Source organism: Canis lupus, chromosome 18 (assembly GCF_011100685.1).
Source record: "Canis lupus familiaris isolate Mischka breed German Shepherd chromosome 18, alternate assembly UU_Cfam_GSD_1.0, whole genome shotgun sequence".
In the NCBI taxonomy this organism is placed as follows: domain Eukaryota; kingdom Metazoa; phylum Chordata; class Mammalia; order Carnivora; family Canidae; genus Canis; species Canis lupus.
Window position 1 is genome coordinate 17,978,043 of NC_049239.1, and position 23,066 is coordinate 18,001,108.

At 43.7% G+C, this 23,066-nt stretch overlaps 2 long non-coding RNA genes across 2 annotated transcripts; one reads left to right on the forward strand and one right to left on the reverse strand.

Moving 5' to 3' along the window:
• Positions 1-5,404: 5,404 nt before the first annotated feature.
• On the reverse strand, positions 5,405-16,809 carry LOC119864181. Its single transcript, XR_005373210.1, has 4 exons — positions 16,607-16,809; positions 15,417-16,419; positions 8,378-8,521; positions 5,405-6,301 (listed from the first exon to the last, which is right to left on the reverse strand). It is a non-coding gene; the product is annotated as an uncharacterized LOC119864181 (long non-coding RNA).
• LOC119864182 lies at positions 8,272-13,948 on the forward strand. The gene is made up of 2 exons (XR_005373212.1): positions 8,272-11,814; positions 13,207-13,948. It is a non-coding gene; the product is annotated as an uncharacterized LOC119864182 (long non-coding RNA).
• Positions 16,810-23,066: the final 6,257 nt, after the last annotated feature.

Sequence of the window (23,066 nt, forward strand, 5' to 3'; positions counted from 1 at the left end):
AGGGGACACTCACCTACACGGTCACCTCCCAAGGGGTTAAGGTGACTTACGAGGCACAAAGTTCAGTAGCGCCCAGTGAGAACCAGCTAATAAGCCCACTGGTGGAGCAGCTGCAGTTCCCCGGGGGGACACCCCTTTACCCAACTAGTTACCAATTTTCCATTAGGCAGAGGTGCCGCAGTTTTCCTTGAGGACAGTGGCATTTGGTGGATTATTCTTAGGAAAACAAGGTAGCATTTTGATTTTTATAATCTCTTTGAAATCTGGCGGAGAGGATGTTATGTGCACAAGAAAAAAGTTTTTTAAGCTAACTAAATTTTCTTTTTTTTTTAATGATAGTCACAGAGAGTGAGAGAGAGAGAGGCGCAGAGACACAGGCAGAGGGAGAAGCAGGCTCCATGCACCGGGAGCCCGACGTGGGATTCGATCCCGGGTCTCCAGGATCGCGCCCTGGGCCAAAGGCAGGCGCCCAGCCGCTGCGCCACCCAGGGATCCCAAGCTAACTAAATTTAAAAAGTAAATGTGATGATGTCCATTTCCAAGAATGTGAACTCATGATTTAGGAAGCACCATGATCTAGGCGGGCCTGGCTGGCCCTGTGGGAGGAGTGCCCGGCTCTGGATCTCAGGGTCCCGAGTCTGAGCCCTGCCCAGGGTGGGGGGAGGGAGGGAAGGAGGGAAGGAAGGAAGGAAGGAAGGAAACTTAGAAAAAAAAGAAATCTAAGCCAGTGTTTCTGAGACTTTAAAAAAATTTTTATTTTAAATTTTTATTTATTTATGATAGTCACAGAGAGAGAGAGAGAGGCAGAGACACAGGCAGAGGGAGAAGCAGGCTCCATGCAAGGAGCCCGACGTGGGATTTGATCCCGGGTCTCCAGGATCGCGCCCTGGGCCAAAGGCAGGCGCCAAACCGCTGCGCCACCCAGGGATCCCCTTTTTAAAAATTATTAGCCTCTCCCCACCCCAACAAGGAGAAAGTATAGATTCAAATTCTCCTTAGGGAGAGGAATAGGAGTACTATCTTGTCGGTGCTGCTGAGCCTCGGGGGCAGAGCACTGTGCCGTCCACCGTTTCTGCCCGAGGACAGTGCAGGCCTGCAGCCAGCTAGCGTTGGGGGGCCCGTAGCCCCAGTGTCCCCCCCTTGGCTGGGGCGGTAACAGCAAGATCTCAGTGCACTTCTCACTTACCTCCCCTGGATAGGGATGGGCTCTGGGGTTTTCTTATCTTTAAAATGAGACAATAGGTGCCCTTTCATACTTTCAGGAATAAAAGAACATTTTGAGGATATTTTAAACATCAAATCTAATGTTTACTTTATAAAAACTAACAAGTCTTAAAAAAAGATCACCTGGTAATTTAGCGGCCCTATTAATTAGTGGTGTTACTTCTCCGAAAGGCTGCCTGCTTCCTTCATTCCTAGACACGCTAAGTGTACTTTAAAATAGACATTTGAGGGGCAGCCCGTGTGGCGCAGCAGTTTAGCGCCGCCTTCAGCCCAGGGCCTGATCCTGGAGACCCGGATCGAGTCCCACGTCGGGCTGCCTTGTGGGGCCTGTGCAGGGAGCCTACTTCGCCCTCTGTGTTGTGTCTGCCTCTTTCTCTCTCTCTGTCTCTTATGAATAAAATAAAATCTTTAAAAAAATGAAAATAAATAAAATAGACATTTGAGGGCGCCGGGGCGGCTCGGTGGTCGAGCGTCTGCCTTGGGCCCAGGTCATGACCCCGGGGGTGGGCTCCCCGCTCAGGCAGGAGCCTGCTCCCCGCTCTGCCCCTGACCCTCCCCTCCACGCGTGCGCTCCCCCCCCCCTCAAACAGATAAACAAATCTTTTTTAAAAATAGGCATTTGTAAAAAAAAAAAAAAAAAAAAAAAAAAAAAATAGGCATTTGTTTTTCTCCACTTCCAGAAAGGCCATGATAGATGCGCCTCCCGGGGAACACTGTAACTGATCCTCACGGCACTGTTACAAGGAGTCGATTATTTAACATGTAAAATGCCCAGCACCCGAAGCTTGCTTTCTGGCATAAGACACAGAGCCATATGTTAGTTATGAAAGAAACAATATACAACAATCAAAAAACAAAGAGCTTATTGTAAAAGTAATTGGAGTGACTGTTGACATAACTAAGCCATTGTGCATCTGAAAAATTAACAATGTGATCAGTTATTCAAGTATGTGTTCAGATTTGAGTCTCATAAAATGTTTGACAACTGGTTTGCTTGAATCCAGCCCCATGCTGCGTTCACCTGTCTTTTAGATCTTTTAATTTTGTGTTCCCTTCCCTTTTTTTCTTGCCATTTATTTATTGAGGAATCTGTCATTTGTCCTGTAGTTTCCCACACTCTGGATTGCACTGGCTGCATCCCTGTGGTGTGAACGTGTGCTTCTATCCCTCTATTTTTTGTAAACTTGGTGTTTGGATCTGGAGGCTCTCAGATTCAGGATTGCTGTTTGGGGGCAAGAATGCTTCATAGGGACGCCCGGGGGGCTCAGCAGTTGAGCATCTGCTGTCAGCCCAGGGTGTGATCCTGGAGACCCGGGATGGAGTCCCATGTCGGGCTCCCCGCAGGGAGCCTGCTTCTCCCTCTGCCTGTGTCTCTGCCTCTCTCTGTCTCTCATGAATGAATAAATAAAATCTTAAAAAAAAAAAAAAAGCTTCATAGATGTTGCCACCTACTTCTCATTACACACATCAGAAGGGTCCCAACGTCTGGCAGTCTCCGTGGCAATGCTGATCAATGTGTTCGGGTACCGTCAGCCTGTCCTTACGATCTGTTCGCTAAAGTCTCCAACAGCCTTTCATCTCATGCCATCCTCTTTACAGGCTTTCCTAGCCTTTAATGTCAGGAAGGCTAAAAATGCATTTCTCAACTCCCTTGGCAGCTAGAATTATGGATGTAACTTAAATTACACCAACTAGTGTCCAGTGAAGAATCTAGCATTGCAGGGGGGAGGGCCAGGTTATGAGGCATCCTCCTTGATGGGCCATATTACAGTGAGGGCGACGTGATTTGTGAGCATTCCTGAAGCTCAGTTTACAACCTTGCCATTTTTTTTTTTAAAAAGACCTCATTCATTTACTCATGAGACACACACACACACACACACACACACAGAGAGAGAGAGAGAGAGAGAGAGAGAGAGATAGGGAGAAGCAGGCTCCATGCAGGGAGTCTGATGTGGGACTTGATCCTGGGTCTCCAGGATCACACCCTGGGCTGAAGGTGGCGCTAAAGTGCTGAACCGGGACACCTGGGTGGCTGAGCAGTTGAGTGTCTGCCTTCCGCCCAGGACGTGATCCTGGAGTCCCGGGATCAAGTCCCACATGGGGCCCCATGCATGGAGCCTGCTTCTCCCTCTGCCTGTGTTTCTGCCTCTCTCTCTGTGTCTCTCATGAATAAATAAAGTCTTTAAAAATATAAAAATAAAAATAAAGTGCTGAGCCACCCGGCTGCCCCTTTGTTTTGTTTTTAAAGATTTTATTTATTCATGAGATAAACAGAGGAGAGAGAGAGAGAGAGAGAGAGGCAGAGACACAGGCAGAGGGAGAAGCAGGCTCCATGCAGGGAGCCCGATGCGGAACTTGATCCTGAGACCCCAGAATCACGACCTGAGCCAAATGCAGACGCTCAAATGCTGAGCCACTCAGGTGTCCCCAACCCTGCCATTTGTAATATACAATGCAATAAATCCCTTTTTGCTAAAATTACTCAAGGGTGGATTTTATTCTCTGCATCGAAGCCTGACCAATTGTCAAACTGTTAAACAACTGCTTCTCTGATTAAAAAAAAAAAAAAAATTAAGGTAATCTACTTAACTTGCTAGCAATATCCTGAGTATGTAAAATAGATATTCTAGGAATGTAAACATTTATTTTTAAAATTCCAGTATAATGAATGTACAGTGTTACATTAGTTTCAGGTGTACAATATAGTCATGCAACAATTCTATACATTACTCAGTGCTCATCATGTAAGTGGGCTCTTAATCCCCTTCACCTATTTCACCCATCTCACCCTTCTTTCCTTTAGTAACCACCAGTTTGTTCTCTGTATTTAAGAATATGTGCTTTTGTCTTTTTTATTCGTTTTGTTTCTTAGGCTCCACATATGAGTGAAATCATACAGTAAATATGTCTTTCTCTGACTTACTTCACTTATTAGCATAATACCTTCTAGACATATTCATGTTGTCATGAATGGTAGGATTTCATTCTTCTGAATGAATATCACTTTTGGCTGAGTGATACTCCATTTTTTTAATACATCATATCTTCTTTATCCACTCATCTATCAACGGACACTTGGGTTGCTTCCATATTTTGGCTATTGTAAATAATGCTGCAGTAAACATCGGGGTGCATTATCTTTTCAAATCATTGTTTTTTATATTCTTTGGTTAATTACCCACTAGTGGAATTACAGGATCATTAAAAAAATTTTTTCTGAGGTGGGGCACCTGGGTGGCTCAGTCGGTTAAGTGTCTGCCTTTGGCTCAGGTCATGATCTGAGGGTCCTGCGATGAGGCTCCTTGCTCTGTGGGGAGACTGCTTCTCCTTCCCTCTCTGCCTGCTGCTCCGCCTGCTTGTGCTCTCTCACTTGCTCTGTCAAATAAATAAATAAAATCTTAAAAAAAAATTTTTAAAGGAAACTCCAGACTGTTTTCCACAGTTTTCAGGTTGCATTTTCACTAACAGAAATTCCTTTTTCTCCAAATCCTCGGCAACATTTATTTCCAGTGTTTTTGGTTTTAGCCATTCTCACAAGTGTGAGGTATAAACTTTCTCAAAAGAAACCTAGAAGTGCTTTTTAAACATTTAGAAATTAATCCTGTTAGGAAAAATTGATGCATGTCCATTAATGAAGACAATTCTACTGAGATGCTTAAATGTCTAAAAATTCTAATAGAATAATGTCAACTACAAGATACAAATATTCAGAGTCTAGCCAAGAGATTTTGTTCAATATTTTATATAATGTTCCAACAGAGAAATTAAAAGATTATGTAGTGACCCATATGTGTGTCACCTGCATTCTATAATTAGCATTGTTATTTTTGCTCGATCACATATCTAATATCTATGTTGAGATCTATTTATCTATCCATACATTAATTCATCTTAATTTTTTGACAGATTTCAAAGTCAGTTGCAAACATGAGTACATTTCACACCTAAATACTTCAGCACAGCAAATGGATTTTTTTTTTTTTAAAGTACAGTATTTGGCCACTGGAGGGCTTCCAAATGCCATAAAATGCATTAGGAAGTAACTCCGTTTGCAGTGTCCTGGGGTCTGAGAAGGTCTGCGGAAGGGGTTGTGCGGAGTATAAATGGCATCAGTTAGAGTGAGAGACTCAATCTGAAATCTAGCCCCAGGTCACAGCACCTTTTATCTTGACTCTCCTTTTTTTTTTTTTTTTTTTTTTTACAGCTACTTTCATTAGGAAAGAGAAAATACCCAACAGCCTCCCCTTCCCTCCCCATGATTTATGCTGCTGAAGGTCACAACTCTTTAGCTCAGAATCTCAGAACACCTGATGGAGACCAAGGTGCTGGACTGTGGAGGTGCGCTGGTATCAGGGACCCGAATTCACTGGCTGACTCCACAGGCCGGGGCTGTCCTCATCGCTGCCCCAGCAAGTAGACTCGAACTCAGTAAACAGTCACTGCAGCAATGAGGGGATGCAAGTGCTTCACGTCACGCATTTAACGTCTCCACTAACCACAGGCGTCGTGTTGGTTCTTTTTATTTTTTTTATTTTAAAAAATATTTTATTTATTCATTCATGAGAGACACAGAGAGAGGCAGAGACACAGGCAGAGGGAGAAGCAGGCTCCCTGTGTGGAGCCAGATATGGGACTCGATCCTAGCACTCCGGAATCATGACCTGAGCCAAAGGCAGATGCTCAACCACTGAGCCACCCAGGTGTTCCGTGTTGGTTCTTTTTTAAAGGACAATAAGCCTTAACATAAAGCTCCCAGCGTTAGGTTGGTTATCCTACGGCTGGGACTGCAGCTGTACAGAAACAGCCAGGGTTTCCACTCGTGCTTCAGGAGTCAGGTGAAGCCACTGTGCACCCCAACCCACTGGGGCCCGTCCTGCAGAGGCCTGGGGCCACAGGAAAGCTTCCCACAGCGAGGCCCCGCTGCCACTTTCACACAGGCCCTAGGGCTTCCCAGAAACAGTTTTGAAATGGGACTGATGTCTTCTGTGCCTCAGTAGGGGGAAGAGTGAGCCAGTGGAATTCGAATCCTCAGTGTTGATGTGCTTCCCCAGGTGTACCTTCAGACTGGGGATACCTGAGGAAGTTAAAGGACGTTGCAGTTTTTAAAGTTGTTTATTATTATTATTATTTTTAAAGATTTTATTATTTGAGAGAGAGAAAGCAAGAGAAAGCAGGAGCAGGTTCCCGCTGTGCAGGGAGCCCGGTGTGGGGGCTCGATCCCAGGACCTTGGGATCCAAGGCACAAGCCTAACTGACTGAGCCACCCAGGTGCCCCTAATTTTTTTTTTAGAGAGAAAGCACGCACACACGCTTGAGAGTGGCGGTGGGGAAGGGGCCACGGGGGAAGGGCGCAGAGAGGGGGACTCCCTGTCACAACCGGCGTTGGAGCAAGGACCCCGTGTGGTGGAGCCCAACGTGGCTCAGTCTCACAACCTTGAGATCACGACCTGAGCCGGAATCCAGAGTTGTACACTTAAGCCACCCAGGTGCCCTTCTCTTTATTTTGAAAGACGGTGACAGAAAACCAGTCTTGCTAGACATGAGCGACGTTAAGATTTGCCTGCTAATGCTCACAATTTCAAGTGGCACGATGAGGTAATCTGCTGGAAACGGAATCCTCAAGAACAGTGATTCATCGAAGCCCTCAAAGAAATAATTTGTAATTTAAAGGATTTGCTGAATCCAATACTGAAATGGGGACTCAGAGGAAATAGAAGGTCCCAGGGAAGAGCAGGGTGCAAACAGCCAGACTGTCGGGTGCACAGCTGATGGGAAGGGGTGGATGTGCTAGTGTGGAAGGGCTGCTCCACGAAGTACTGCCAACTGGGTGGCTTACACAACCAGAAATTGATTTTCTCACAGATCTGGAGGCTAGAAGTCCAAAATCAAGGTGTTGGCAGGGTTGGATTCTCCTGAAGCCCCTCTCCTTGGCCTCTGGATGGCCATCTTTATGGTCCCGTGCTGCGCTCCCTCTGTGTCTGTCCAAATTTCCTCTTCCTATAAGGACACGAGTCATATTGGATTCGGGCCCACACTAATGACCTAATTTTGATTTAATCACCCCTCTAAAGATTCTATCCCCTAGTCACATTCTGAGGTGCTGGGGATTAGACAAGACTTAAACATATGAATTTTGAACATTTTTAATTTAAATTCAGTTTAGTTAACAAAAGTGTATTATTAGTTTCTGAGGCAGAATTTAGTGATTCATCAGCTGCATGTAACACCCAGTGCTCGGGGAACCCTGGGTGGTGCAGCGGTTTGGCGCCTGCCTTTGGCCCAGGGCGCGATCCTGGAGACCCGGGATCGAATCCCACGTCGGGCTCCCGGTGCATGGAGCCTGCTTCTCCCTCAGCCTATGTCTCTGCCTTTCTCTCTCTCTCTCTCTCTCTCTCTGTGACTATCATAAATAAATAAAAATTAAAAAAAAAAAAAAAACACCCAGTGCTCGTAACATCACGTGCCCTCCTTAATGCCCATCACCCAGTTACCCCATCCCCTCACCCATCTTAAACATATGAATTTGTGAGGGGAAATAATTCAGTCCATAACTGGGGTTAGAGAGAGTGGAAATAATACCTGGAAATAGAAGAGAGAAGAGGAAAATGTCCAATAATGTGTAGAAGTAAAGATCCTGAGCTGTTCCTAAGAAGAAGGGTAAGGAGGAACTATGACGGGGGTACCCTGGGCCCTCAGCAGAACTGCTTCAGGCACTGCCTCAGAAATTTAAATACTCTTAAGCCCCTTCTGTTACAGGCTTATGTTCTTTAGAATCCGATTGATAAGAATGCTATTTGGGTTAATTAGTAAATAGGTGTTTTCATTTCACATTTATGTCTGACCTTCAGAAGTTTCCATGTCAAGCCAGGAAATAAGCTCAGTCAACACATATTTTTTTTTTTTTTTTCATGATAGAGAGAGAGAGAGAGAGAGAGAGAGAGAGAGGCAGAGACACAGGCAGAGGGAGAAGCAGGCTCCATGCAGGGAGCCTGACGTGGGACTCGATCCCAGGTCTCCAGGATCAGGCCCCGGGCTGAAGGCAGCGCTAAACCGCTGAGCCACCCGGCCTGCCCTATGTTATTTTTTTTAAATCAAAGACTTTAGCTTTGAGAATCTAGGGATCAGCAGACTAAGTAATGACTGTGTTCACCGTAGATGTTGGTCATGTTGCAGGATTTCTTTTTCTTCGGTACCTGGGTGGCTCTTGGTCCCACCACTTGGAAGAATGAAGAATGAAGAGGAAGACCAGACCAAGAGTGGTGGGCAGTAGAGCAAAGTTTCTTGGGTGATCCTCCTGGGCAACAGTAAAGCAAAGTTTATTGAGTAACAGGCAAAGCTCTGGAAGAGGGAGGCGACCGGAGAGGATTTCTAAGTCTAGGGGTTTTTGTGGGCTTGTTGGCAGGCTGTTGTGATCGGCTTAATCCTCCCCGTGTCTGTCACCCAATCAGGCTTTTGCCCAAGAGCTCCAGGTAGGTGTTCACATGGGAAAGGGTGGAGGACACCTTCCAGGGTGGTGCAGAGTCCTTATAGGGGTGGTTTCTTCCTGGGGGAGGGGGATTTGCCTTGTCCCTGCCTGCCTTTCTCTGACTATCCTTCATTAGTCATTAGCTAATACTTAGTTCCTATTTAGGAGTTCAAGTTTTGTTGAATGCAAAGGAGTAAGACCTAACACAGCAGGGGTCCTCCGAAAAAGCTTCATGAACACACGGAGTATACACGAGCTGAATAAAGCCCAAGGGTATTTCAAGGGAGTTTTATGAGCGTAGTAATGAGTATATACGAAAAAGAGCCAGACTTACTTTTTATTAAAGATTGTATTTATTTGGGAGTGAGAGGGAGCACGAGTGGGGGAAGCAGACTCCCCACTGAGCAGGGAGCCCCAACAGGTGCAGGCTCGATCCCAGGACCCCAGGATCATGACCTGAGCCCAAGGCAGACACTAAACCGACCGAGCCACCCAGGTGCCCCAAGAGCCTGACTTGTGATAACAATTCACACTTGGAGAGTTGTGTAGGGGTCATGTATTGAGCCTATGCTCTGTTCACTCTAAGATGAAGCCATGGAAAGGTCTCTCTGGAGCACTGTGGAGCCCATGTACCTGAGGATGTATTTACATGAGGGACAGAAAGGCTTTTAGGAGCCAAGCTCAGGCATCTGGTGTAAGGCAATGTCAAGAACTGTAAAGGGTCTGAGATTGTACTCTACTTGCAAGCTAAGAGTTCGCCTGCCACATGGATGTTGGTAGAAGACATGAGACTCGTGAGTCAGAGAGGAAGGAGAGTTTATGACAGCATTAGTAGCATCCAGAATATCGGTATTGCAGGGAGGAGGAGACTTGTTAACTGAGTCCCAATACCCCGCACAGGCAGTGGGTAGCGTTATAGGAGAGGAACCTTTATTTTAGGGAGTCTGAACCTTTTATAATGGACAGATACTATTTCCATCTTCTAAGGGTGTTTGCCAAACAAACATCTCGAAGAGGTAGCCCCGAACAAAGGGCAGTCAGTGCTTCACTCACTGTATGTGTAAAAATGCCAAATTCGTGGAGATTTATCTCCAAATAGGCAACTGGCCTAGGTGTCTGAGGGACAGGCTAATTCTGAGCACGGGTTAGAATAGCCTCTTATGCATCCTTGTTCCTAGAGATTCAGGCCAGGGTTCTAAGCCAAGACGGCTGTGATAAAAGAAGAAAAACTAAAGGGACCATTTCACTAAAACCCTGCTGTGTCACTGAGGGTGCAAAGAATTCTCAGCACGGGTACAGTTAGTTACTTTGACAGAACTGAGGAGTTTGACTTGGGTACGGAGAGAAGACAGTCCCACACCTGCACAAACATTATTGCACTGGCCTGAACGGCAGAGGAAGAGAATGGAAGATGCTACCTAGTAACCAGAATGATCTGCTCAGAGATGCTTGTGGTAGTCCAACAGTGGCCTGGGTTTAAATATAAGAAATTTAAAATTATGAAGTTCTATCAACATTCAGGGACTTTTGAACTATCCCAAAAGCTTTGAGAGTATTGAGAGTATAGCAATTTTTTTTTTTTAGATTTTATTTATTTATTCATGAGAGAGACAGACAGACAGACGGAGGGAGAAGTAGGCTCCATGCAGGGAGCCCCATGTGGGACTCAATCCCAGGACCCCAGGATCACGACCTGAGCCAAAGGCAGATGCCCAACCGCTGAGCCAGCCAGGCATCCCTATCACATTGTTATTTAATCATTATGCCACATTACCACAAAGGATGGAGGATATTGACCTTCCATAGATGTACCCAGATTTCCAAAAAAAAAAAAAAAAAAAAAACCACGAAAAAAAAGAAAGACTCAAAGCAATTTTGTATATAAATGAAAAAAATTGTACTATAAAATACTTTGTTAAATGTTCATCTAATGATATTATGAATACGAGAAAATCAGTCATGTCAGAGTCAACAAGATATACCTTGAGGATTTTTAAAAATGCCACAATTCTCCCCTAACCTCTACTCTGCATCAACAGTAATAAAACAGGTTCACACAGAAAAAATAAAAAAATAAAAAAATAAAACAGGTTCACACTATTGAAAACCACAAAAATTAACCTTATTTTATTGCTAAACTAAAAACATAAAATTGGTGGATTCCACCCCTACCCTCTTGCTACTAATGTAAGGAGGACTTTTATATCTCTTTTGGCCATCTTAACTGCTAGGTCTCAACTAAAACAATGCTTATAGACATTTTGTTTTAATATAGATTCTGATGCCCTTATTTGTAATTTCCTCTTCTACCTAGTCATGGACAAAAGTTTGGAAAATAACTCAAAAACATAAAAATAACTCAAAATGGCCACAAGCATAGGTTGTGGATCATGTGTAATTCCCTGAATGTCAGCTGTAATTTTAACTCTTTCTCTCTCAGGAAATCATATTGGAATACATGTGAGACAGTGATTTTCAAATCACTTGTGTGATTTCAAAACGTGTGTGTGTGTGTGTGTGTGTGTGTGTGTGTGTGAGTGTATGTACACAAACATGAATATACCTAAATAATTCAAAGCTTTGGTGACTTATTATGGGTAAATTATTTGTGATCACTTCATATCAAAACATGACACACAAATGTGTTATTTCACTGAGGCTGCAAAACACAAAAATCAAAAAACAATCATTCAAGTCTTCATTCTTGAGACTCCTACCGCTGAATTCACATTTATACCAATTGTTCACAGGACAGTCTTTGAAGAAAAAATATGTGGAAGAAGTCATTTTATAGACCTAATGTTTAAGTTTTAATATGCTACTGAATTGTAATCCATGTGGAAATACCAGCTAAGACAGCCGTCCATGAAGCCTAGCCCAGTGAGATCCAACAATTATGGGTTGGTGTTCAACTGGATGAGCCTTCTTTATGTTGAAATAGGAGGCAAATGGCTTTATAGGACTGCATGAAGGCACAGGTGTGAAAAAAAAGGCAATTATTTTTGCTTTATTTGGCATTGGGCAGGCTTCAGTTGGAAGAAACCATATTTAATTTTCCTGTCACGCTGTATAAAGAGAAAAAACTTGGAGCATGTTCAGAGGAGAACAGCGACTGATTAAAGGTTTGTAAAATTAGACCTATATGAAATTGTGAAAAGAAGTGGGCATGTTCAGTCAAATGCAAGCCACTCAGGCAGGATGAACAATTACCTGCAAGTATGTAAAGAGATGCTTCCCAAGCCTGAGGTTTGGGATAAATGCAAAGTTAAATTGCAGGATTAAGAACACGAAACAAAACAAAAGTCAGAGCAGTGGAAGAAACTAAATACTGTAAAAACAAAACAAAACTAAACTAAAAACATTTTAAGAAATTGATGAATGAAGCAGTCTATAATTCAGACTTTTGCAAAAACGATCATGAAAACAATTCAATTTTGTACTTATTAAATAGAAATAATTTACGAAGTAGAAAAAACATTCGCTGGATTGCATTAAAAAGGAAAAATCTCTAAGCGAATTAAGTCAGACAGAACAAATCCTATGATTTCACTTATATGTGGAATCTAAAACATCAAACAAATGAACAAACAAAACAAAACAGACACAGATTCATAGATACAGGAAACCTACACTAGTTACCAGAGCCAGGCGAGGCTGGTGAGGGGAGGGGATTTAGCAAAATAGGTGAAGGGAATTAAGAAATACAAACTTCTAGTTGTAAAATAAGTCAGTCAGGGTGGTGTGATGTTTAGCGTAGGACAGACAGTTGACCATACTGCAGTAGCTTTGTATGGTAACAGATGGGAACGAGATTTATCATGGGGATCTATCTTCCCAGAATGTGTAAAAATAATGAACCCCTACGATACACACCTAAAGCGAATAGGATATTGTATGTCAATTATACACCGATTAAAAGAAAAGTAAAAATCATCAGATTAAGTATGAAGAATAGTTTTAAGGAAAAAAAAAAAGCTGTATCTGGTGGTCTTCTCTGGGACCCAGGATAGCAGGAACAGAAACTGTAAGTCTGCCCTCAGAATAAGGGGAGCTCCTGTGTGTTTAGGGTGGGGAGGCGGCGTAGTGAGCAGTTTCCCTGACCTGCTTTACCTGTTTTACCAGGAATCCCATGACACAATGGTTCTCTCCAGAGTGGTCCTGAACTGTTATTCTTTCTGTTTGTCCAGGGGAAATCGTTTTCTCTCTGAAGTATTTACTGCTTTTTGAAAATCGTGTTGGGCAAACACATAAACAAAAATTTATTCTCCAGTTTACACTCTTTATCCTTATATGCAAAGGGAGAGAGATGAAACCACAAAGTTGGCACCATTTTCTTTTACTTTAAGGCTGTTCCATTAGCCTGATGATAACTTGTTTTTTAACTTAGAAATGTAGATGATCTAACAATAATCTCAGAACACTTAAAGTGTTCTGGTTCCCTGTGTTTGACGTTTGACACTTGAACCCTGTGTTTAATATGATTCCAGCACTAATTACAATGTGTTTTTCCCCAGGCTAAGCTATTCTCAGACCCCAGCCGAGTGTCCTAGAATTCAACTTTTCTGACTCTGACTCTACCTGGGATAGTATCGCAGCCCAGTTAAGGATCCTGACCGGTGAGACTGCATCGCTACTTCAGAATCAATCCCAAGTGCAGGCTGCTACACGCGCTTCTGACCTACGAGCTCTAACTTGGAAGTTTCCACAACCCTGTCACTGGGTTCGACTAACTTGCTAATGTGGCTCACACTCAGAGAAACATATTATTTACTAGATCAGCAGTTTATTGTAAATGGATATAACTCCTCCAAGGAGCCCTAACTTTTTCCTTCTCTACGCCGGTTCCATAGCACCTCCGTACAATTCACCTGACAAAAATTAATGATTATTTCAGTTAATGCTGAGTTCTGTTGATTGTATCATAAAAGGACCCAGATCCAAGTTATAAAGGCAGGTAACACCCTCAGGTGTGCAGTTACCACACCAGCAGCCCTGGTGATAGGACAATAATATGCTGTAGGGTTTCACAGGGCAAAGTCCTGTTAGGACATTCTGATGAAGCTGTTAACAACATCAAAGTCCCAGACAGCACTGGTGTCTGCTGGGCCTACTGAAGACCAAAACAGATTAGTGATAAAGCAGATATGGTATCTGTAATGTTTTTAACTACTGGTGAGATCCAGGTGAAGAGTGTTAATATGCGGGCTCACGTACTAATCTTTTCCTTTTTAAAAATAAAAAGTTGGGATACTCTGAGTCTTAGCTTCTTGTTTGGGCCCCCTATTTGCTAATTTGGTTTTATTAACCTGTTTTGATGTCTTCCCTCCTACCAGTAATTTTCTTTCTTTTTTTATTTTTAAAAGATCTGTTTTAGTTATTATTTGAGAGAGAGAGAGAGAAAGCAAGTGCAGTGGGGAGGGGCAGGGAGAGAGAAACCTAAACAATGTGCTGAGCATGAGCCCAATGTGGGGCTCGATCTAATGACCTTGAATCGAGACCTGAGCCAAAACCAAGAGTTGGAAGCTCAACCAACTGTGCCAGCCAGGCGCCCCCTACCAGTAATTTTCTTGTTGCCATTATGTTATAATCTCAGGGTCCTGGGATTGGGCCCCACATAGGGCTCCCTGATCAGTGGGGAGACTGCTTCTCCCTCTGCCTGCTGCTCCCCCTCCTTGTGCTCTCTATCAAATAAATAAATAAATAAAATCGCTAAAAAAAAAAAAAATTGCAAGTGCCAAAGGTGATGGAGGACTTTTCAATGGTATGCCATAAGCATTTTAAATTTCAGCTAATTGATAGAAGTACACCTGTGTTTTATTTTTCACTAGCAAAATATGGTCAAACACTCCTATAGAACATTCCTGTTCACAGAAGATGCTATACAACACTGGACACCTGACTGCAAACCATTAGTTTATTTGTTCTACGGCTAAGGTACGGTCTGCACCAAACCATCTTGCAAGCACAGAGTACACAGGGCTCAGCCTGCCACTTGTCACTGTGGCTCAGGCGAGGATCAGGAAACAGCAGCCTTTAAAAATGTACAGAAAAAACCATCTCGTTCACATGGCAGGGCAAAGAATGGTCTCACCATGTGGTTATTTAAATGCTTAAGCAGGGCAGCCCGGGTGGCTCAGCGGTTTAGCGCCGCCTTCAGCCTAGGGCGTGATCCTGGGGACCTGGGATCGATTCCCACATTGGGCTCCCTCCGTGGAGCCTGTTTCTCCCTCTGCCTATGTCTCTGCCTCTCTGTCTCTCATGAATAAATAAATAAAATCTTAAAAAAATAAATGCTTAAGCAGATGCATAGTTTTCTGAGAAAAATACAGGCCAAATACTAATCCTGGCTGGTGGCACCTCTCTAGAGTAATCCCATAGTGCAGCGAGGTAGAAATTACCTGGGCAATGATATACACCAGGCTGTAAATTTTAAAAAAGCAACTAATGTAACAGCTCTATTTAGACATCACTATTGATAATCAGAAATTACATCCTAAGTATTTAAACTCACGATAAAAATTTGGGGATGTCAACTTAAAACTGTACAAGGAAGTGTTGAGTTTGTCAAATTCTCTTGGAGAGACTCAAAACTTTTTGAGTATCAGTGTTCTAACCTATAAATATTGAATCCCAACAGTTTCTGCCTCTGCAGGGCACACTGCACGAGGGCACACCGTGCGAGGGCTCCCTTCTAGAAGGGCTTTCAAGGGGATGAATGACTTACAGGGAGTGTGAGACGGGGGAGCCTGGGCAGCACCAGACCTGAGATGGGTATCTGGTGAGGCTTCTGCTTCACGTGGCCACATGACTCCCCCTTCCTGGTGGGTGGGCCTGGTGCTGCTGGCCTTTGTTACAACTCACCATGAGGTCAACAGAAGATGAGGGAGCCAATGAAGCTCAGAGACCTTCGACTCCCCACTGAATTATTCCCAAGTGACCAGAGCAGCTCAGTTCTGTATCAAGACTGACAAAGTCAGAGCTTCCTGGGGACGTCGAGGTTCTCTCCTTTCCCTTCCCCGTTGCCCTTAAGCCTCTCAGAGTGAGCATGGCCATTGCTGTGTTCTCCCGATTTCACCCACATTGGAAACGAATGTTGACTACCAAGTAAGGGAGTTGTTAAAGTCATCTGCCAGAGATAGGGACTCTGGTGGAAAGGATATTTTTCCACCCCTGGCAAGCTGTATGTACTTTTTCTGCTCGGGAAGATGTCAGGGGACCAGGGACTTGGTTTAAACTAAAGATGCTAACTAAGCCTCTCTGCCATTTCACTCTCTCATTCTGAGGAACGATCTCAAGTAGTAACGCAACACAATTCATCATTGCTGTGCAGAGTGCCTACTTTTATTTCGTGGAGGGGCTTCTCCCACCATGTTGATTTTATTTGAATCACCTCCATTCGTGTTCCGAATTCCACATTAAGGTCTGAGTCGGTCTCTACGCAGTTGGCCATTTCTCCGCAGCCAGGTCTCTAGATGAAGACTGTCCGAGGTCTCTGAAGCCTGCTCTGTAGGTACTGCTGCATGGTCTTGTCTGGGAGTGGTGTAGCTTGCAGGGTCCACTGGGTCTGGGCCTGGCTGCTTGTGGCTCTTAGTCTACAGCAATGGCTGAAACTTGCTGGCCCTTCTTGCTCTCTTCTTTCTTCTTGAAGTGGTCGTGACTTTAGGAGAGTGTTTCTTTCTTGAATTTGCATGAAGTGATCTTTTTACCTTCTTGTAGATCTTTAGCACCTGGCAAGGCAACAAGGTGAGCCTGGAGGGCCCTGGGTTGGGAGAAGGGAACGGGGGCGGAGTGGAAGTGGGGCCCTAAGGAGGAGGTTTGCACCAGGTGTAGGCAGGATTATCTGGGGATGGGCTGGAGGGGGAGAGACATAAATGGGGAAGCAGAAGAAGAGAAGCTTGGGTAGGATCATCTGACCTTTTTAGCGCCCCTTGATCTGGACCGAGAGGGGCTCTTCCTCTTCTTCCACCGCTTGGTGTTCCTGGTTCGTGGCGCCCATGATTTCTCCGCCACTTTTGCCATGTTGCAGCTGCTCAGTTGTCTACCTCAGGAGTCCTGCCCTCTGCATATATACCCCTCCCAGGACAACAGGGCTCACACCCTTCTGCTTTGTTTGGTCAGCAGGGCACGTACCACAGCCAATGGTGGCCACGGGGAGCTTAGACATCACAAAGGACCACCCCTGGGTGGGGGGGTGGGGGGTGGGATGCTTGGTTGGCTGAGATGCTCTAGCTGGAAAAGGCAACTGTGAAAGAGTCTTCTCATACTGACTCCTCCTCTTTGTCTCTCCACGATCAATTCTGGTTGTACACATGGGAGAGATGGGTGTAATGCCCAAGTCTTTCCCCATGGTTCATTCTACTGGCTCCCACTCTTTACTGTTATCAAATATTTTATATATCTCACCTGCTTTGAAAAACCTAGGAATCAGGAAATTAGGGGACAGTGTTTGAGGCAGGATGCCCTTCACTGCCTGGTCAGAAGAGATGGCTCTGAAATATAATTCAGGGCCAGGTATGTGTGTGTATGCACTAGGATGACTCAAGATTAAAGTTCTGGAATACGATTAAAATCTAGGAATATATTTGTGTTCACACGTATTATATATGGTTGTGTTTTGGAGACCCGATGAAAATCTTTGGAAAAACATCTTCGAAGGTGCAAGAAATTTAACCTCAAATTTTGGGGATGGTGGGTAAGCAGAGATAGAAGTGGAAGCTCACTCCAAACCAGAACTCCCCTTCTCCCCATCTGCATCTGTACTTACTAGAACTCCCCAATCTCCCTTTGTGAACGGCAGGAATGACATCCACAGAGATGGAAAGTAGATTAATGGTTAACTAGGGCTGGCAGGAGAGTGGGGGAAATAAGGAGTGACTGCTAATGGGTGTGTGGTTTCTTTCTGGGGTGATGAAAATGTTATGAAGTTAGACTGTGGTGATGGTTGCACAACTAGGTGAATACGCTAAAAACCACGAACTTGTAAAACAAAAAATACTGGGATGTGATTTAGTTATATTAAAATACGATTGTAACTACAAGAAGAGCTGAAACTAGGCAAGGGCCCACTGTAGCTTTAGCTACAGACCTCAAATGGATACCTGAGGCTATGACATTTTAAGACACAACAAAGGATCAAATGAACTAGGCCTTCACTTTTTCCATGGGGAGAGGTGGCATTTCAGAAAAAAAAAATCTAGCAGTCTTTTGTGAAAATCTGGGAGAAGAGGTAAAAGAACAAGACTGTGGAAGGAAGGGAGGGAGGGATGGAAGGAAGGAGAGTCGAATCAGGAGATAAGGAAACATGCATAGGATCACTGTCTTACAGCTTCAGGCATGAGGCCTCTGTCATTTGTGTCATCCGCTTGCTGAGTATAAGGAACTGAAGTAGCTAGAGCAGGGCTGCTCTGCCTCCCAGCCTGATGCCTATTCTGCCCCAGGCTCCAGTCTGGTAAGAGTGAGCCCCACGGGCACCCTTACTGAAGGCCACAGGCTGTAAGGGGCACCCATCTACCCACAGCTGATGCCCCAGGGGTGAAGTGGGCGGACAGTGTAGCTAGGACAGGCTCCGTGAGGCAGAAAGAACAGGGCTTGCTATGTGAACCACAGACTCAGGTTAAAAATAACAACCTTATTCCTGACAGGCAAGAAGATGGAATAAAGAGTTTTGCATCTCTCTTGTCATTCCCACTGTGCTGTAAATTAAAAAGTAAAATAAAGCAGCTAAGATGGAATAGACAGTATAACTGTTTTTGTTTTTGAAACAAAAAAAAACCGGGATAAAATTAGGGTCCAATAAAAATATACCAAAACAGTGGCATTTTCATGGTTATTTCTTCATCATAATTCCATTGCTAGATCTTAACTTTCCCAGAAGGCATGGTGATGACTACCAGAAGAGGTACTCAATATCTAGTGCCTTGAACAAATACACAAATGTATAAAAAAATGGATGAATGGGTTTGTGTTAGTGTGGTACAGTTATAGATGTTCACTCTTCCCTGTTTTCCAAATTTATTATTTTTTTAAGATTTTATTTATTCACGATAGACATAGAGAGAGAGGCAGACACACAGGCAGAGGGAGAAGCAGGCTCCATGCAGGGAGCCCGATGTGCGACTGGATCCCGGGACCCAAGGATCACACCCTGGGCCGAAGGCAGGTGCTTAACTGCTGAGCCATGCAGGTGTCCCAGAATTTTAAATTTTTATTACAGATTTTTAAAAAATTTATTTGAGAGAGAGCGCGTGCACATGTGTGCATGGGGGGGGGGGGACAGAGCAGAGGGAAAAGGACAAGTAGGCTCCCTCTGAGTGCAGAGCCCAAGGCCTGTCTCCATCCTACGACCCTGGGATCATGACTTGAGCTGAAACCAAGAGTCAGACACTTAATCTGCACCACCCAGGGGCCCTTAAAGGAGTTTTTAAAAAAACGGTGTAAAACTACAACCCGGAGAGTACGGCAAAGAGGTCACATTTCTGGACGAGAGGACTAGCTCCTGAAGAAAGAGGGCAGGAGAAGAGCAGTACTGAATACGCTGAGGGCGGATGCAGCCAGGGGACAGCCACGCCCCCCCCCCCCCCCCCCCCTGCGGAACCCAGGAGGATGCAGCCCTGGGGGGCACTGGGTCCTTCCAAGGTCAAGGCCGGAGGGGCCCGGTATCCCAGCACGCACAGGGAGGAGCTAGAAAACTTTCTACCAGTGCTGTACAGGGAATGGAGACGGGGAAGAAAAGAGAATGATGATATGTTTTTTAATATTTTTTTTTTGTCTATTATTATTGCTATTCCAGCAGCAGCCTGCCACGTGGAACCTGGGGCTCCCTTAAGACCTAGGAGAGCATCACAGCACTGGTGCAGGTGCCTAGAGGCAAAGGCTGCAGTGACTGGCAAATCTTTTTTTTTTTTTTTAAGATTTTATTTATTTATTCATGAGAGAGAGAGAGAGGCAGAGACACAGGCAGAGGGAGAAGCAGGCTCCACGCAGGGAGCCCGACGTGGGACTCGATCCGGGGTCTCCAGGATCACGCCCTGGGCCAAAGGCGGCGCTAAACTGCTGAGCCCCCCCGGGCTGCCCCTGACTGGCAAATCTTTGGCAAATCTTAAGACAAAACTTGCCTTCACATGGGGCGCTTTGTCCTCTGCATCTTAAAAGTTTAACTCCGGCCTCGGCTTTATTTTCTCTTGCAACAGATTAAAAGATTAAAGGCAGCCCAGCCGGCTGTTCCAAAATAAATTAAATCTTAAAATTCCAACAAAAGGGATTAGTCTGATTTACAGAGGTTCTAGAGAGTAAAATTATATATAACAGGTAGGAATCGGGCGGGGGGGGGGGAGTACTTGACTCAGCAAAAGAAATAACCGTCTAATGACTAGGGTGATGCAAAAGTAGGACAGGCTACGTTGTGAGGCAGCAAATCCTGATTCACTGAGAGCCTATGTGCTCATCAGTGTTATAAAACAACTGTCAGCCTCACAGCCCCAGTGAATGCTATTTTTAGTGTATGTTGGGGGAAAAGGGACTTTGTCTTTTTATTTTATTCAAGATTTATTTATTTATTTATATTAGAGGGAGAGAAGTGTGTGGTGGAGAGAGAAACTTTTATTTATTATGAGAGATAGAGGCAGAGACGGAGGGAGAAAAAGGCTCCCTCTGGGGAGCCTGATGCGGAACTCGATTCCAGGATCCTGAGGGATCACGACCTGAGCCAAAGGCAGAGACTCAAGGATTGAGACACCCAGGTGCCCGAGAGAGAATCTAAAGCAGACTCCATACTGATCATGGAACCAGACCCAGGGCTCAATCTCATGACCCTGAGAGCATGACCTGAGCCAAAACCAAGAGGCTGCCGCTTAACCAATTCTATCACCTAGGTGCCCCTTATTTTTACTTTTTAATTGAGTAGGCTCCACGCCCAATGTGGGACTTAAACTCATGAGATCTTGAGATCAAGAGCTGCATGCTCTACCATCTGAGCAAACCAGGCACGCCAGCAGACTTTGTCTTAGTGTCCCTCTAAGTTGCCCACTAAGCAACTGCTCCTCAGCATCCCAGACACTTCTCTGCCAGTCCCCAGGCTCAATTCTGCTGGTCACGGCCCAGAATGACCGATAGTGTGTCTAGCAAAGAACTATTTCCTTGCAACACTGCCCAAGGAGGTATGAGAGGGGCAAGCCTTCTTTAAGAACAATCATTAGTGTAGTATCATCGTTTTATTTAGCCTAGCAATATTTTAAAAAATGATTTTCCCTTGCTTTTGCTTCTGTATGTGTGGTAAAATCTCCTCAAAAGAAATACTCATCGGGCATAAACCAAGTCAGTTATGTAGGGTAATCTACATTCCTGATCTTCCTTGTGACTTCCTTTAAGATGGTCACTCCCTCAGTTATACAAAGACTCAGGAGAAACTGAAATTACTTTCTTCAAGGGCTTGATTAAATTCTTATCCAAAGGTTAATTTTTTTCCTGGCTTGGTCTGGAAGTCCAAGGGCTGTGGGAGTTCTAGGGGGTACAAAGATATATATTGGATACAATCACTTTGCGAAGCTGCTGAAGAGGTGAAGTGGGCAGGAAGTTATACCCATTGGCCTTGGCTCTAACATTTAGTTATTTACTGATTTCTTTGGTCCACCTGTCTCTGCCTCCACTATATCACGAACCTGGGTTTCTCTTTCTCCAGTTTTGGGTTTCCCTTCTTCTACCAAATAATTTCTCACACAGTTGTGGTGATCTTTATAAAATGTAAATTTGATTCCAATTTTTAACAGGGCTTGGCATGGTCTGGTCCTTGCCTACTTCTTCAACCTCAACTTGTACTCAGTAAATCACTATATATATCTAAAGGTATATAGATATTCATTCAGTGTACACGAATATTTCTATAGTGATTCTTACATAACACACATTGTTCTAGACAAAAGAAAAAATCTTTTCCTCAGGGAACTTAAGGTCTCATTCCTTGATAAGCCCAGTACTTTACTGGGCCTCAGGGCCTTTGCACAAGCTATTTTCTACCTAGAATGCTTTCTACTCATTTCTCATTCCTTTTCTGACTGTTCTATTTAAACTTAGCATAATGACCACACAGTAGGGACTAAAAAAATCATTGGATTCTGGGTAGTAGTGTATAAAATTGTTAAATTACACTGTACACCTGAAACTAATAACATTGTATGTTGATTATAATTCAATAACAAAAAAAGAATAAAGACTCTAGGTATTATTTTTATTGGAAAGATTCACTGATTACCAAATTATGGCCTGTTATTTCTACCCGTTTACACGTACATTTTAGAAAAAGGTATTAAACATCTTATTTGTAATTTACTGGCAGTCAGACTGGCTACCTGGCCTATTTTGTTCTTAAAAAATGAGCCATTTGATAAATACCATGAAGGCGAAAACTCTAATTTGAAAGACTTGACTGCTATCCCCAACTTCTCCATATGATGCTAGCTTTTGTAACAATCTAAACATATAAAAAGTATATACAGTTCCCAATACTTATCAGCCTACAGCAATAAATGATTATAAGTGATGAGTGAGGGGGGAAAAAAAAACAAACGATGTACTGAACTGGACAAACAGGTTTTTGAGTCTATCAGAGTCCAAAGGTGGCAAAAGTGTAGTTAAAGTGGAGAGAGTAAAAAACACACTGTTGACAGTTGTGGAAGCTGAAAAGGGAAGTCGCTTATGAGAAATGTGTTTCTATGGGACAGTAGACATTATACTCTGGACCAAGTAGCTGTAGGTCACGGATTGCTCTGTTGGTTTCAAAGAGGACCAAATGAGAGATGGTGGATGGATCCTTATAAATGTAGTTCCCCTACTGGAACGCTATGACAAGCACAAGCTCTATGATCATGGGTGAGTAGCATATTTATTATCCTCTTCTATATAAATACCTTTTCATTTTGCTACCAAATTACAGTGAATATTGAAAATATATCCACAAAGTACTGGACTTCCAGACTAGATATAAGAAAAAAGATTTAAACATACCCTCCCATAGCTTCTGAGGGTGTGTTTTTACAAATGGCCAGTCCTCTATGATGGGTAAACTACTAATGCAGTTATAGCATACTGGGCTTCCACATAGAAATTTATTTGAAGAAAGGGTTCTATTACTTTAAAAAGCCTAAAAACAATTTGTTTAAAAGATGACAGAGCTATTACAAATACATTTGAGTTTTCAGAAAAGTTGTAGAACTTCAAAATGCTTTAGCTGAGTTGCATAAATAAGACCAGAAATGATCAAATATTCCATGGCCCACAAAGACCTAAAATAACAAAAAAATTACAAAAATATTTATATCTATGTTAATTATATTAATATGTAAATATGTTGTGATAAACATGGTTATTTATTAATATATTA